Source organism: Lithobates pipiens, unplaced genomic scaffold (assembly GCF_037356315.1).
Source record: "Lithobates pipiens isolate NorthernLeopardFrog02 unplaced genomic scaffold, aLitPip1_a1.2 Scaffold_18, whole genome shotgun sequence".
Classification (NCBI taxonomy): domain Eukaryota; kingdom Metazoa; phylum Chordata; class Amphibia; order Anura; family Ranidae; genus Lithobates; species Lithobates pipiens.
Window position 1 is genome coordinate 630,694,680 of NW_027507758.1, and position 15,360 is coordinate 630,710,039.

At 46.8% G+C, this 15,360-nt stretch overlaps 1 protein-coding gene and 1 pseudogene across 2 annotated transcripts in view; one reads left to right on the forward strand and one right to left on the reverse strand.

Moving 5' to 3' along the window:
- The window catches only part of LOC143986879 (uncharacterized), a 1,041,669-nt gene that overhangs the window by 300,475 nt on the left and 725,834 nt on the right, over window positions 1-15,360 (reverse strand). The window lies entirely within an intron of this gene.
- The window catches only part of LOC143989909 (uncharacterized), a 123,623-nt pseudogene that overhangs the window by 29,366 nt on the left and 78,897 nt on the right, over window positions 1-15,360 (forward strand). The window contains exons 5-8 of the transcript XR_013277098.1: window positions 4,131-4,228; window positions 4,318-4,545; window positions 4,625-4,831; window positions 5,111-5,252. The product of XR_013277098.1 is annotated as an uncharacterized LOC143989909 (transcript). The remainder of the gene's footprint in view (window positions 1-4,130; window positions 4,229-4,317; window positions 4,546-4,624; window positions 4,832-5,110; window positions 5,253-15,360) is intronic.

A 15,360-nucleotide genomic window follows, 5' to 3' on the forward strand; every position in this document is an offset into this window, starting at 1 on the left:
TTCACTTTCACTTTTTTTCACTTTAATCGTCATTAAAACAGTGCTCCCAAAAAAACTGCACTTTTGGCATTAACCTATGTCCCGTGGGGCAGGAGCCGGGTCCCCAAACCCTTTTTAGGACAATATCTTGCATATTAGCCATTAAAATTAGCACTTTTTATTTTGAACGTTCGAGTCCCATAGACTTCAATGGGGTTTTAAAGTTCGCACAAATTTTCAGTCCGTTCGAAAGTTCTGGTGCGAACCAAACCGGGTGGTGTTCGGCTCATCCCTATCGCTGGCTCCCTGATGTTTTGACTTGTCCGACTATCCGTTCCGGTTCCTGAACTCTGGCTGTTTACCTTTTTTATTATTATTAAACAAGTGTGATTTAACTGTTACATTTATGCAGTAACAATGTATGTGCTTACGCAGCGCTCCACACATACATTGCACACTCACCTCCGTCCCTACCCTCAAGGAGCACACAATCCAAGGTCCCCAACTCACATTCATTTACTAGGGCCAATTTTGGACAGCAGCCAATTAACCTACCAGTGTGTCTTTGGAGTGTGGGAGGAAACCGGAAAACCCAGAGCAAACCCACACAGGCACAGGGAGAACATGCAAACTCCAGGCAGTGTCATGGTTGGGATTCGAACCAGCAACCCTTCGAGTGGTACCCGCTACACCACTGGCCCTCTGCTGCGTGTGCAGCTGCTGCAGCATGGCCAACGTTGCGTTCCACCTGGTGGGCATGTCACAGATTAGGCGGTTCTTGGGCAGGAGGTTCAATTCCTTTTGGAGGTCAGCCAGCCGAGCACTGGCATTATATGACCGGCGGAAATGCACACAGACTTTCCTGGCCTGCCTTAGGACATCCTGTAAGCTCGGGTACCTGCCCAAGAACCTCTGCACCACCAAGTTAAGGACGTGAGCCAGACAGGGCACATGGGCCAATTGTGCCTGTCGGAGGGCAGAGGGGAGGTTGGTGCCATTGTCGCAAACCACCATTCCAGGCTTAAGCTGGCATGGCGTCAACAACCACCTCTCAGCCTGCCCCTGCAGAATCTCTGCCCCAGTGTGGCTCCTGTCCCCCAAGCACACCAGCACAAGCACGGCATGGCATCTTTTTGCCTGCGTACTTGCGTAGCCCTTTGAATGCCTACTGAGCACTGCTGGTTCCAAGGACAAAGCACAGGAAGAGGCCATGGAGGAAGGAGGAAGAAGAAGAGGGGGTGAAGGAGAGAGGTGTGTCACAATCACCAGTAGTAGCATTTTGGAGGTGTGGTGGCAGAACTACCTCCGACACTACTGCACCTTGTCCTGCATCCTTCCCAGCTGCCAGAAGAGTCACCCAATGCGCCCTGTGAAAGATAGGCAACGTCCCTGTCCATGCCTGCTGAACCATGAGTCAGTGGCAATATGCACCTTACCGCTGACCGCCCTGTTTAGCAAGGCATGGACATTGCCTGCCACATGCCGGTAGAGAGCTGGAATCGCCTTTTGTGAGAAAAAGTGGCGTTTGGGGATCTGCCACTGAGGAACCACACATTGCACAAACTCACGGAAGGGGGCCAAGTCTACCAACTGAAAAGGTAGCAGTTGAAGTGCTAGCAATTTAGCCAAGCTAGCATTCAACCGCTGGGCATGCGGATAGCTGGGAGTGAACTTCTTTCAACGGTGCAGCAGCTGGGGCAAATTTGTCTGGTACAATCGGACATCGGTGTACAGCTAGCAGATTGCCCGCAAGTACTTGGCGGTGACACACCTAATTCTACACCTTCATTACTCTCAGTGCAGGTTTCAGAGAGGACTGAAGGTCTAGTGGGGTTGGAGATCCCAGCTGAGGAGCAAAGAGAGGTCCGCTTTGTTCTTTGGTGTGGGTCTTTAAGGTACGCTTGCCAACAAGCTGCATGGCAGGTCAACATATGTCTGGTCAAGCATGTGGTGCCCAAGCGGCTGATGTTTTGGCCACGCGATATACGCTTGAGACATATGTTGCAAATAGCAGCGGTGCATTGTGAAAAACAAAAGATAAACAAAAGATAAAAAGTAAATGGTAAAATAATTTAAAAAATACAATTGTAAAATAATAAAAATAAAGAACTGCTGACACTGTCCACTGCCCTACTGACACCATCCTGCGCATACTACCCACCACTGTACACTCCACACTCCTCACATGCAGATACTACCCGCTGCCATACACTCCGCACTGTGTATTCCCTATTTAAAATTACTAAATTATGCACTATATAAGTCCTCTCAGACTCTATTAAACCACACCCCATTTAAGCCATGCCAATATGTAGCCCAGTTTAAGCCACGCCCACCTCCCTGAAATTCGTTTTTGCAGGTTGGGATGTCTGAGACAGGTTGGTTTTTACAGACGGGTGCATCTCTGTCGTGCTCTGGGGGAAGTGCCCTATTCGCCCTCTCTGGCTTTAAGATGTGGCACTACATAGCTCCCAACTGTCCCTGATTAGGAGGGACTGTCCCTGATTTGATGCAATGTCCCTCGGTCCCTCCTTCCTCCTCATTTGTCCCTCATTTTGGTCTGATCTATATAGTTGTATATAAAATGCCTTTTTTATCGTTTAAAAAGTGTTTCCCAGCGCTAAACCTTTCATCCAGTTTCTGAATTGCTGCATTTATAAATTTAAAAAGCCAATATAAAGGAATAGTAGTGGTAAAAAAGCCCTTGTAGATTTAATTAACCTTTTTTTTTTTGGGGGGGGGGTCTTTGGTGTTTTTATGCTGACATATGTTTTTTCCATTGATGCTTAATACATTTTGTAGTTAACTAGTTCTTTGTTTTTGAGTAAAATATTTCTATCCCCCTTGGTGGGAGTGGAGATCACCCATCTATAAGGATATACAGTACATACACACAGCACAAGGCCGTATTCACATGACGAAATGTTTCTCAGGGCTGCAGTTCCTCTGAGCTCCACAAGGTGGTGATCTCACTTCCACCTGGACAGGAAGTCTCTATGGAAGATAGGAAGTGATGTCAGGTACAGACAGGAAGTGATGTCTGGTATAAATAGGATGTTCCGGGTAAGAGGCGAGTCGGGAGGAAGTAGAGAGACGACATTACGGAACAAAGCAGCAGAGGAGGTAATAAGATCTTATTTTCTATTTACACCCAGTAACCCCCCGTCATGTGCGTCCTCTTCCTCCATAGTCAATGTGATGTCTTTTATCTCCAGCAGATGATGATACACACATATATAGTGTGGGAACCTAGATTAACCCCTTCAGGGGCAGAACATTTCCTCACTTACGAGGCCCGAACATTCTCCTCATTTTGGAGATGTGTCACCTTTCCCACCAATCACCTTCCCACCTCATCAGTCTATACTAATGAATTATACCACTTTTATTAGTGGCGGGGGATGGAGAATGTTATGATATTACACGGAACTCACAGCCCCTCCTTCCAATGTCCCTCTGTCTGCCACTTTTGTTTTTATTCAATGCTCTTAGGATGTGGGAGGACCTTTTTCATTATCACAAGCAAAACAGGATTGTTGGTCCTGCATGTGTGTAATTATGCCAGAATTCCTTTTACCTACTGTACATAGTGAGGATCCTGTGTGTGCAAATTATACCTCAGCCTGAAATGGGGCTGAATGGTGAGGTGAGGAGGATTCTGTGAATATCAATTGATTTTACTATTTATGTTCAGATCTAGAGTTTTCCTCCTGTGAAGTCTGGAGATCATATGAACATCACATTGCCTCCACCTCCCTCCCTGATAGAATAGAGAAATACAAAGAAGATTCTAGAAGTCACCAGAGAGATGTTGCAGGAGAGGTGAGGAGGATTCTGGGAATTCTGGGACATTATCCAGTAACAGACAAGGGATGTGTCTGGATGGTGACTGTATCATTGTGTGTGTCAGGTTCCTATAAGGTGTCAGGATGTCACTGTCTATTTCTCCATGGAGGAGTGGGAGTATTTAGAAGGACACAAAGGATCTCTACAAGGACGTCATGATGGACAATCGGCCGCCCCTCACATCACCGGGTAAGAGGAGACTTTATTGTAAAGGAGAGAGCAGTACAGAGGCTCCACATAGATCCCCCATCATCTGATAAACGCATAGAAACAATGTATTCAGTCAGTGTGTGTGTTTCCTACAGATGGATCCAGTAATGGGAACCCACCAGAGAGATGTCCCCGTCCTCTGTATTCCCAGGATTCCACACAGGAAGGTCACACCATCCCCCACCATTATCAGGTAGATGAGGAACAATCACTGATAGTATCATTAGGATCTGTACATTATCTGCATTGTAACAATTGATGTAATTTTTGTTCTATATTCAGAGTGAAAACCTGAGAGATTCTAAAGTTGAGGTTAAAGAAGAGATAAAAGAGGAGGATGATGAGGATGGGGCGAGGAAGGAGTCAGAGTTTCTAAAAGAACACAAATATCTGTACCAGGACACCATGGTGGAGTCATCCAGCTACAGAAACCCACCAGAGAGATTTCCCTGTCCTCTGTATTCCCGGGATTCCACACAGGAAGATCACACCATCCCCCACCATCATCAGGTAGATGATTGACAATTATTAGTAGTTCTGATTTATACACAGCATGATTGTTACAATGAATGTTTTATTATATATTCAGGGTGCAAACCTTAAAGATGATAATATTGATGTCAAAAAAGAGTTTAAAGAGGAGGATGAGGAGTATGAAGTGAAGGAGGAGTTTTTAGAAGGACACAAGGGTATGATGGAACCACCTAATACCAGGAACCCACCAGAGAGATGTCCCCGTCCTCTGTATTCCCGGGATTCCACACAGGAAGGTCACACCATCCCTCACTGTTACAAGGTTGGTGGGACAGAGCATCTAGAACAGGGGTGTCCAAACTACGGCCCTCCAGCTGTTGCAGAACTACACATCCCATGAGGCATTGTAAAACTCTGACATTCAAAGACATGACTAGGCATGATGGGGATTGTAGTTCCTGAACAACTGGAGGGCCGTAGTTTGGACACCCATGATCTAGAACATGGACTTGTGGTGACACTATGTGAATTTTTTATGTGATGAAACAAGGTTAAAACTTATGTCTTACAGATGTTATTTTTGATCATTCTCTTGGTTTAGGGTGACGATCTGATGGTTACAAAAGTTGAGTATAAAGAAGAAGAAGAAGAGAGGTATGTGAGGGATGATCAGCAGTCTATGGAGGAGGATGTAATAACAGGGACAATTATAGAGGAGGACACTCCTACAGAGATCAGCAAAGGTGGGTCATTAAAAGGTTACTAAACCCACAACAGTAAACTCAGTCTGTATATGCAGTGAAGCATGCTTGTTATACTCACTGTGGAAACTAAGGGGTTAATCAAATGCATTGTGTAAACAGGCTGTTTGATTCTGTCTTCACTGATCCTCCCCTTCTTCCAAAGTTCCCAATCCATCTGCTGATAGCACAGAGCCTTGGTGGCACTATGCACATGCTCAGTTTGGTGTGTATTGCTGGAGATTTTTTGGGAGAGTGCATATGATCTGCACAGGGCCAATCAGCACTGTCCAGACATAAGGTCAGGAGTCATGCAGTCTCATAGGACAGTCAGAGGAGAATGAAAACTCCTACAAGCTTTAACCAGTGCTCGACTGGACACTGATAGAAGTCACAAGACTGCTATATACTGCTGATGAGAAAAATGGGATTTTTATATACAGCTTACCTGTAAAATCCTTTTCTTGAGAGTACATCACGGGACACAGGAGCTTCATTACATAGTGGGTTATATAGGCACCTCTGGTGATTGGACACTGGTTGACCCTAATTAAAGAGAATTCCTCCCCTATATAACCCCTCCCATTTGGGAGGCACCTCAGTTTTGTAGCAAAGCAATAAGAAACCACGTAAAACCCAAGAGGGGCGGGAGCCCTGTGTCCCGTGATGTACTCTCAAGAAAAGGATTTTACAGGTAAGCTGTATATAAAAATCCCATTTTCTTGATCATACATCACGGGACACAGGAGCTTCATTACATAGTGGGATGTCCCATAGCAATGCTCCGGTTGAGGGGAGGGAGACACAGATCGTAAACATAGACCGCCAGGGACCTGAGGACCTAAACTGCAGCCTGCAGTACACTGCGCCCGAAGGCGATATCCTCTTGCCCTCTGACATCCACCTGATAGAATCTGGTGAATGTGTGGACTGATGACCAAGTCACAGCCTTACAGATCTGAGCCAGGGAGGCCTGGTGATGCACTGCCCAAGAAGCACTGACAGCCCTAGTAGAGTGCGCTTTCACCTGAAAAGGAGGAATCTTCCCCTTTAAGCTATAGGCCTGAGAAATAACCTGTCTGATCCACCTTGAGAGAGTGGACTTTGACGCTGCCTGACCCCTTCTAGGGCCTTCTGGCAGAACAAATAAACAGTCAGTCTTTCTTATCTGAGTAGTTGCCTGAAGATAAAGACTGATTGCTCTAACCACATCTAAAGTGTGTAAAGACTCTTCCTCTATGGACTGAGGATTTGGAAAAAAGGATGGTAGGATTATATCCTGATTCAGATGGAAACCTGAAACCACCTTAGGTAGAAAGGACCTGTTGGGACGCATAACCACCCGGTCCTTATGGATAATTAAATAGGGCTCTTTACAAGAAAGAGCTGCCAATTCTGATACTCTTCTAGCTGTGGATATGGCTACTAAGAAGACCAGCTTTTTAGTCAAGAGAGCTAAAGAAGCCAGCTGCAAAGGTTCAAATGGTTGGGCCTCTAAGGCCGAGAGAACCAAATTCAGATCCCATGGGCATACCGGAGGTTTAACTGGCGGTTTTATCCGCATAGCTCCTTGGATAAAAGCCCGTACTAGGGAATGTGATGCAAGAGGTCTTTGAAAAAATACCGACAGGGCCGAAATCTGTACCCTGATGGTGCTTATGGCCAAATTAATTTCTAGGCCTGACTGGAGAAAGGCCAAGATTCTGCTAATGACATACTTTCTAGGATGCCATCTCCTGAGTTCACACCAGGAAACATATGCCCTCCAGATCTTGTAATAGATACGTCTGGAGGCCGGCTTTCTGGCATTGACCAGAGTGGAAAGGACTGGCCCCGAAAGGCCACGGTCTCTCAGAATGTGGGTCTCAGCAGCCAGACCGTCAAATTCAGACTGCGTAAAGCAGGATGGTAGATTGGACCCTGTGAGAGCAGATCTGGCCGGAGAGGGAGGGTCCATGGCCTGCCCACTGCCAACTTCATGATTTCTGCAAACCATGGTCACCTGGGCCAAGCTGAGGCCACTAAAAGGACCGACTTCGACTCCCTCTTGACCCTTCCCAGGAACCGCGATAGCCGCGGGCTCGGGGGGAAGGCATAGATCAGATTGTACTGATCCCAGGAAACCGTCAGAGCATCTGACCCCTGGGCAAGCACATTTCTTGTCCTTGACACAAACCTGTCCAGTTTCCTGTTGAATCTGGACGCAAACAGATCCACGTCTGGAGTGCCCCACTTGTGACATATGTTCTGAAACACGTCGGGGTGCAGAGCCCATTCTCCTGGGCATAACTGCTGGCGGCTGAGAAAATCCGCCTGCCAATTCTCCACTCCTGGGATGAAGACTGCAGAAAAACACGGAACATGCTCTTCTGCCCAGACAAGTATGCGATTCACCTCCTTTTGGGCCACCAGACTTCTGGTACCGCCCTGGTGATTAATGTAAGCCACTGCGGTGGCATTGTCGGACTGAATCCGAACTGGGAAACCTCGCAGTCTGTAGGACCACTCTATGAGTGCCATGTAAACTGCCCGAATCTCCAAGATATTTATGGGCAGCAGACTTTCGGTCGCAGACCATTTCCCCTGCGAGTACGTTCCCTCTAATACGGCTCCCCAGCCTGTCAGGCTGGCATCCGTTGTGACAATCTTCCATGAGAGGGGAAGAAAAGTTTTGCCTTTCAGCAAATTCCTGGTTTGTACCACCAGACAAGATTTTTGCGTGTCCCGGGGGATAAACGCATAGGAAGATCCAGGGATTGGGGCTTCCTGTTCCAAACCGCAAGGATGCATCTTTGCAGAGGCCTTGAGTGGAACTGGGCGAATGGGACGGCCTCGAATGAGGCGACCATTTTTCCCAATAGTCTCATACATAACCGAATGGAGGAAGATCTTCTGCCCAGGATCAGGCGTACCAGATCTCCAATGGCCAAGGCCTTTGGCCTTGGAAGAAACACCCTGCCCTGAGCGGTGTCGATAATCAGACCCAGGTAATCCAACCTGGTGGTTGGTTGCAAGGATGACTTTTCTAGGTTTATAATCCAACCTAGGCGCTCTAGATGTTCTAGCGTCTTGGTGACGCTGCGACTTAAGCACGCTGCAGTTCTCTCTACGAGAAGCAAGTCGTCTAGGTAAGCCATGACGGCTATGCCCTGAACTCTTAAGATTGCTAAGAGAGGGTCCAGAATCTTCGTGAAGACTCGAGGGGCCATAGCCAGCCCGAACGGCAAGGCCACAAATTGAAAATGGCGCCGCTCTACCGCGAACCTTAGAAACTTCTGGTGTGCGGGAAATATTGGCACATGGAGATATGCGTCTTTGATATCTATTGATGCCATGAATTCTCCCCCTTGCAGGGAGGAGACCACAGTGCGTATTGACTGCATCCGGAAGGTCTGGATCTGTAAAAACCGGTTTAGGTCTCTCAGATCCAGGATAGGTCTGACACTTCCGTTTGGCTTTGGAACGGTGAAGAGATTTGAATAAAAACCTGAACCCTGCTCTTTCGGGCTCACTTCTACTATCACACCCTGGGATAGTAACTGATCTAAGGCCAGGAATAGCGGTTTCTGCTTTACTGGATCCTTGGGGATCCTTGACCCTAGGAAACGATAAGGTGGAATCTCCTGAAACTCTAGCCTGTAGCCCAGAGATACCGAAGAGATCACCCACTTGTCCTGAATCTCTTCCCGCCAGGCGCCTGCAAACTGCAAGAGCCTTCCCCCCACTCTGCCGAGCGGGGGCGCCCCTTCACAAGGAGGTCTTGGGGGTCTGCTTGGCAGGCTTTCGCCCCCAAGTCTTTTTCTGTCCCTGGGCTCGGCCCTGAGGCTTTCTAGCAGAGGAGGGCTGGGAAGGCCGTCGCCACTGTTTAGAGCTTGATGCTTCGGGAGAGAGAGCACGCCTGAATGAAGGACGTTTGCTCTTTTTGACTGGAAGGAGAGTAGACTTACCTCCTGAAATATTTTGGGCGAATCTATCTGGTTCTTCCCCAAACAAATGCTCCCCTTTAAACGGGAACCCAGTCAAATGCTTTTTGCATGACATCTCAGCAGCCCAATTCTTTAGCCATAGGGTCCTTCGCATGTGAACCAACATGAGGGACAAACGTGATGCTTGTTGGACAGAATCCAAAATCGCATCAATTATGAAACACAAGATGTGAGGCAATTCTGCATAATTCTCTACTTCCTCACTGGGAAGGAGTTCAAACATCTGTTTAACCTGTTCCTTGAGGAACTGACACAACCCCACGGCTGCGACTGTAGGTTGCACCACAGCGCCAGCCATGGAAAAGGAGGCTTTTAATAAGGTTTCCAGCCTTTTGTCAGCTGGATCCTTAAATACCTGCGCATTATCCAAAGGACAAGTTAGGTTTTTATTCACACAAGAAACCGCCGCATCGACAGATGGGACCCCCCATTCCTTGGTGAAACTTTCCTCCACAGGATAATGCATAGAAAACCTTTTGGGAGGAGTAAACAGTTTATCGGGATGTCCCCAATCCTCATACATCAATTTATCCATTAAAGGATGAATTGGGAAGGAACAAGCAGTCTGTGGGGCTTTCCTGACTCCCAGGGAAAAGACAGAGGATGTAGCGACTTCAGCAGCAGGCATTCTGAATGTGGTACGCACCAATTCAGTATAATACTGCACCTGCTTTCTGAGTGCCTGGGAGGAGGGGACTATCTCCTCTACCTCTGACTTATCCGACTGCTCATGATCCCTTATCCAAAGATAGGGATCCCTCCTCATTTTCAGAACAACTATCTGAGAGAGGGATTTCAGCAGAGGGAGGGGATCTACCCCTTTTCCTGCTATCTTTTAGGGAAGCAGAAATAAAATTCATGATCCTCCCTTCAAAGCCCTCCAATGTAGCCCTAAGGGAGTCCTCAGTGATATAAACCGGGGCTGCGACATTAGGAGAGGCTGCAAAACCTGACAGGTGCACTGACTCGTTATGAGAGGCTGGCTCCAGTCTTGCAGAGGGGGATGGTAATTTACAGGCATTTTTGGAACCCCTGGACCAAGGCGGTGACTTGCCAGTGCTTTTATTACCTGCCCCTGAAACCCTCTTACGAGGAGACATAGTACTAAGCTACAAAGCAGAGGTACTAGTACAAATGCAATCACTGTTGCGCTTAAAGTCTCACAATAAATCAATATATGCTTAAACTGCACAACCTGATGCTGAGTAGGTGTCTTAAGGTTTGCCTGGATCCAATCCCCACGGATGCTTACAGCCCACAGCTCCTGTGTCTCCAGTTACAGTCCCCTGACGCTCTGGGCTTTTAAAACTGCCGCTTGGCACCTGCGATACAGCGCCATGCACACTAACGTGCACGGCTCGCAACCACACCCCCCCCTCCTCCATTAGGCCGGGAGCGCGCCCGGCGCGCGTGCACGAGAACCGCGGAATCCGGGGGGGGGGGGGGGGGGGGGAAGGAGAACCCAAAGGAAGCAACGTGGGACTGCATGGGACCCCTCTTTACCTTTAACTGTGGCAGGAACTGTAAGGGAGACGTGAGTAGCTGGAGAACCAGGCTTTCACTGAGCGTGTTGTATTGAAAGGCATGTAAGTATGCATCAGGCTGCTCTTACTCCCTCAAGTGGTGGAAACCAGGTAAGACATACAACTACTCACAATGAAGAAATCCATTCATATATTTAAAATATATAGGATGACTTCCCTTACCTGTTCCCCGCCGCAGGAATTGTTGAGAACAGACCAATTCCAGCCTTCACCCATCACAGCGGGTATTGTTAGCCAACCTTCAGGTATCTCTGGGGCTCTTACGAAAAGATCCTCCCACCTGGGCCATGTAGAAAGCTCTGCCAGAAACTTACGGGCGCCCTGAGTAAACAGTACCCCAAGTCTGGTTGTCCCAGAGCCCAGTCTTCCAATGGAGAGGACTTACAGGCAAAACCTCGTGTCTTCGGCAGACGAGGCCCGGGTACCATACCATCTTGGGAGTCAAATATCGGCCCGAGGTATGGATCCGGTTTGTTGTAGCCCTTCGGCCCTCGCCGGGACCCGCATAGAGCTAAGTTTTACGTGACCATCGACCAGACACTGGCAAAAAAACTGAGGTGCCTCCCAAATGGGAGGGGTTATATAGGGGAGGAATTCTCTTTAATTAGGGTCAACCAGTGTCCAATCACCAGAGGTGCCTATATAACCCACTATGTAATGAAGCTCCTGTGTCCCGTGATGTATGATCAAGAAATGTATTTAGTTTATATTTAATAAGATATTTGCATGTCTGTGTACTGTGGGAGGCCAGATATAGTGAATGCATGGTCCTGGAGAGAGCAGATATAGTGAATGCAGGCTGGGGAGACCAGATAAAGTGAATGCAGGGTCCTGGGTTTTAGTAAAACATGCTGTAGGGGAAAGGATCCCTACTAAAGGTGGTATAATGCAGCCTCAAATGGTAATATAATCATAAAAAAGTTGCTTTATTGAGGACTATATTATAACTACAAAATAGAAAAAAAGGTAACACATACATGTCGTAAAACACCTCCACCCATCACTAAAATAACAAAACCATGGATGCACTTCAATCAATGAATAGTGGTGTTTGGTGCACTTTAATTTGAGTACTCACTACAGACACGCTCCACTGATACACTATAATATACTGTAGTAAAATTGCATTGACGCACTGCAATATACTGCACTGAAATATACTGTGTTAAACGTGCACCAAGGCACTAAAATATATAGCTTCAAATGTGCATCAATGCACTGCAATAGTGGCTGTAAACGTGCATCAACGCACTGAAATATACTGCGTTAAACATGCACCAACACACTGAAATACACTAACACACTGACATATACTGCGGTAAACATGCACTAATGCACTGTAATATACGGTGGTAAATTAGATAAGAGAAAAGGTTTTTTGGGACTTTATATAAAGCAGGAACCAAATGGATAACTGCCTCCATCCCTATCATTGATTAAAAATGGGAGCAAGGGGCGGGACTTTGAAGCACACAGCAGCATAAATGAAGTCAAGTGACTGGGAACATAGTTTTATTATATCATCGTATATAATATAATGTTCTGGGCATACAACCTCTAAGAACACTATGGGCACTATGCTTCTCCATATACATGATCATTATAGACATAAAATACATGTTAATCCTCAATTCAAAAGACATTTGTAGGTAAACATCAATACAGGTTAGGAAAGAAAAATAAATGAACATAGTTAATATGATGCTTTGTTAAAAAACGTAATTAAACCAAAAAATTTTTTTTCTCAAGTCATCTTCCAGGACGGCACACCTGAGAGACGAGGCTCTTCCCTACAGGAAACACAATCAATCGCCAGCTGTTTTAAGTCCCCACCCTTCCCCTTGATCCTCAGTTTTTGATTGTGTTTCTCCCTACACAGCGAAACTGTTTTTTTTTTTTTCCACATGACCCGAAGCCTGGGGCTGGTGGTCTCCCCCTGGGAGCTGGACCACAAGCTTAGGAAGCCTCTGGGTCTGGTAGGATATTCTTGTCCTTCCTGGGGGGTTCCCCTCTCTTTTCCTCAGGGGGGGCAGCAGAAATTGGAAGAGCCCCCCTGAGAGCTGAAGGACCCTGGGTACAGTGGTGTACCCAGAACTTCAGGGGCCATTATCCTGGCCATCGGTTCTTCCCAGGGGGATCGTGTCTCCGACTCCTGGGCCCCCGGTAGCTTGTGTGGGCTGTCGGAGAGAGAGGGCGTGGCAACAAGCACCCACGTCATTTTCAAACTTCGGGAAAATGGCGGCGGCGTTCTTACCCAGGAGAGAAGGCTGAGAGTCAGCAGGAGCAGGCGCCCACATCCTCCTTTCGCTAGAGCAAGGAGGCACCAGTTCAATACAGTGGATGTCTGCCTTAACCACCTCAGTTGGGAATGAGGAACGAAAGGCAGTGCCCCCCATGTGTGTGTATATACTGACCGGTACAGTGCAGGACACAGCCTAACCTTGCACCTCCCTATGGGGACAGCAGTTGGGGGGGGGGGGGGGGCACTTTGGCGGCTATCGTCCTTGCGTGTGGACCATAAGGATGGAAAAGCAAGCCCGCTGGCTGTGGCAAAAGGGGGAGACGACAACGGTGAGTACTTTCCTTTGCCTTGGGAATTTAGCTGCAAAATCCCCAATTCCAGCCAGAGGGTTTCTGGGCACTTGAGATAATCTCCCCTGGGGTCTGGATTCAAATAGCCCTGAAGCTTCTGCTAAAAACTCCAGCTGCAGCTCCTCTTACATCAGAGACACTGTATGGTGGACAGGTGGTGCAGAGGAACGAGTGTGCCTAAACCACCTCAGATGAGAAAGAGGTAGGTAGGCCATTGCTCCCCTTCCCCGTGTATATACTGACTAGTGCAGAACCTGGGGTCGGGATACAAATAGCCCAGACGCCACTGCTAAAACCACCAGCCACAGCTCCCTCTTACAGCAGAGACACTGTGGTTATCGCAACAGTAGGTTGCCAGCCTCTCCCTACATGCCCAGTTGTGGTACATTTAGTAGGGATGAATATGGCGTACAGAGGGGACCTGGTAGATACAAAGTTACTTACCGGCCAGGTATACCACTGAACAAATTATTTATTGGGCAGTGGTTGGTGGATTCAGAAGCTCCCCTGGTCAGCAGGTGCACTAGGTTACTGGCCCTATTAGCCCAGCTGCTAGAAATCTGAAGTTGCTTCAAGATGCTTAAAAGCTGACCTAACATTCAAGGATGGGCAGGGACCAAGCTTCTGTGTGGCACAGTAGGGGTTCCCTTGTGACAGATCCTCCTTTTAGGGGTTGCTTGCTATAGTTAACTTTCATAAGCTCCAACCTCCCACTCCACCTTTTTTTTTATTTTATTAATCTTTATTAAATTTTTCAAATATACAGACAACATTTTAACATTACGTTACCAACAATCCAATGCATGTTCCTTCCATTCAGGAGTCTGAGTTTTAAGGTTTGAGGAAGGAGGGAGACATGTGCATACATCCATACATCAAATATAAATAACAAGATAAAAACAATATCTAGACAATACCATTACTCCCATTATCCCTCCTCAACTATTTTTTCACTTCCTACATTTTTCCTATTAATTTAAATTAACCCCCCCCCCCAGCTTCCCTCCCTTTCTATCCCTTCATCCCCCCCCTCCCCTCCCCTCCAGTGTATATATTTGTGCTTTTACCCTTCAGTGTGTTTCTCTACTTATCAATTCACCTTTCCCTTTATAGCCAAATTCTTAAAGTAATTCCAATACCTTTTAACCCTCTCTACCCCACTCCCACCCACCTCCCAACCCCCCCCCATTATCCTCTTCCCTTTATTATTATGGTTTAAACTGGGGTATGCATCTCCTCTATCCAATCTCGCCAATTTCTATTAAACTCTTTTAAGTTATTTCGTTTTGCATATACTTCTCTCTCCTTACATAGATATTCGTTTACAGCTCTCACCCAATCCTCTACTGTGGGGGCTATATTTGATTGCCATCTCCTAGCAATCATCCTTCTGGCTTGAAATAGGCATCTTAGGATTACAATAGTTACTCCCTTTCTCTCTACTTTCTCATTTCTATATCCTAGGATACACACTATAGCATTTAATTCTATCACAGTCCCAAAGACACTACTGAGTGTCTCTACTACACCTTCCCAATATCGAAATAGTTTGGGGCACTTCCAGAGCATATGTATTACATTTCCTGTCCCCCCGCACCTGGGGCAACTGCCGTCCGCTCTTTTACCAAATCTAAATAATCTCTGGGGAGTATAGTATGCTCTATTAATCACCATCAGGTGAGATATCTTATGGGGGGGAGAAACCGAGACCTTTGGGCATGCCTCTAGAATCTTTTTCCACTGTACATGTGTTATATTACCTATGTCTAGCTCCCAATTCCCCTTCTCGACCCTTCCCTTTCCTCTCACAATTAATCTGTTCACCCAACTGGGAGTAAAATTTAGATATTAATCCTTTAGTGGGTCCTACTTGTGCCACTAAATGTAACAATGGCAATTCTTCCCATACTAATGATAAATTTCCAAACTGGGTCCTTAAAGCATGCCTCACTTGCATATAAGCATAAAATGAGTTTTGTGGTATCTTAA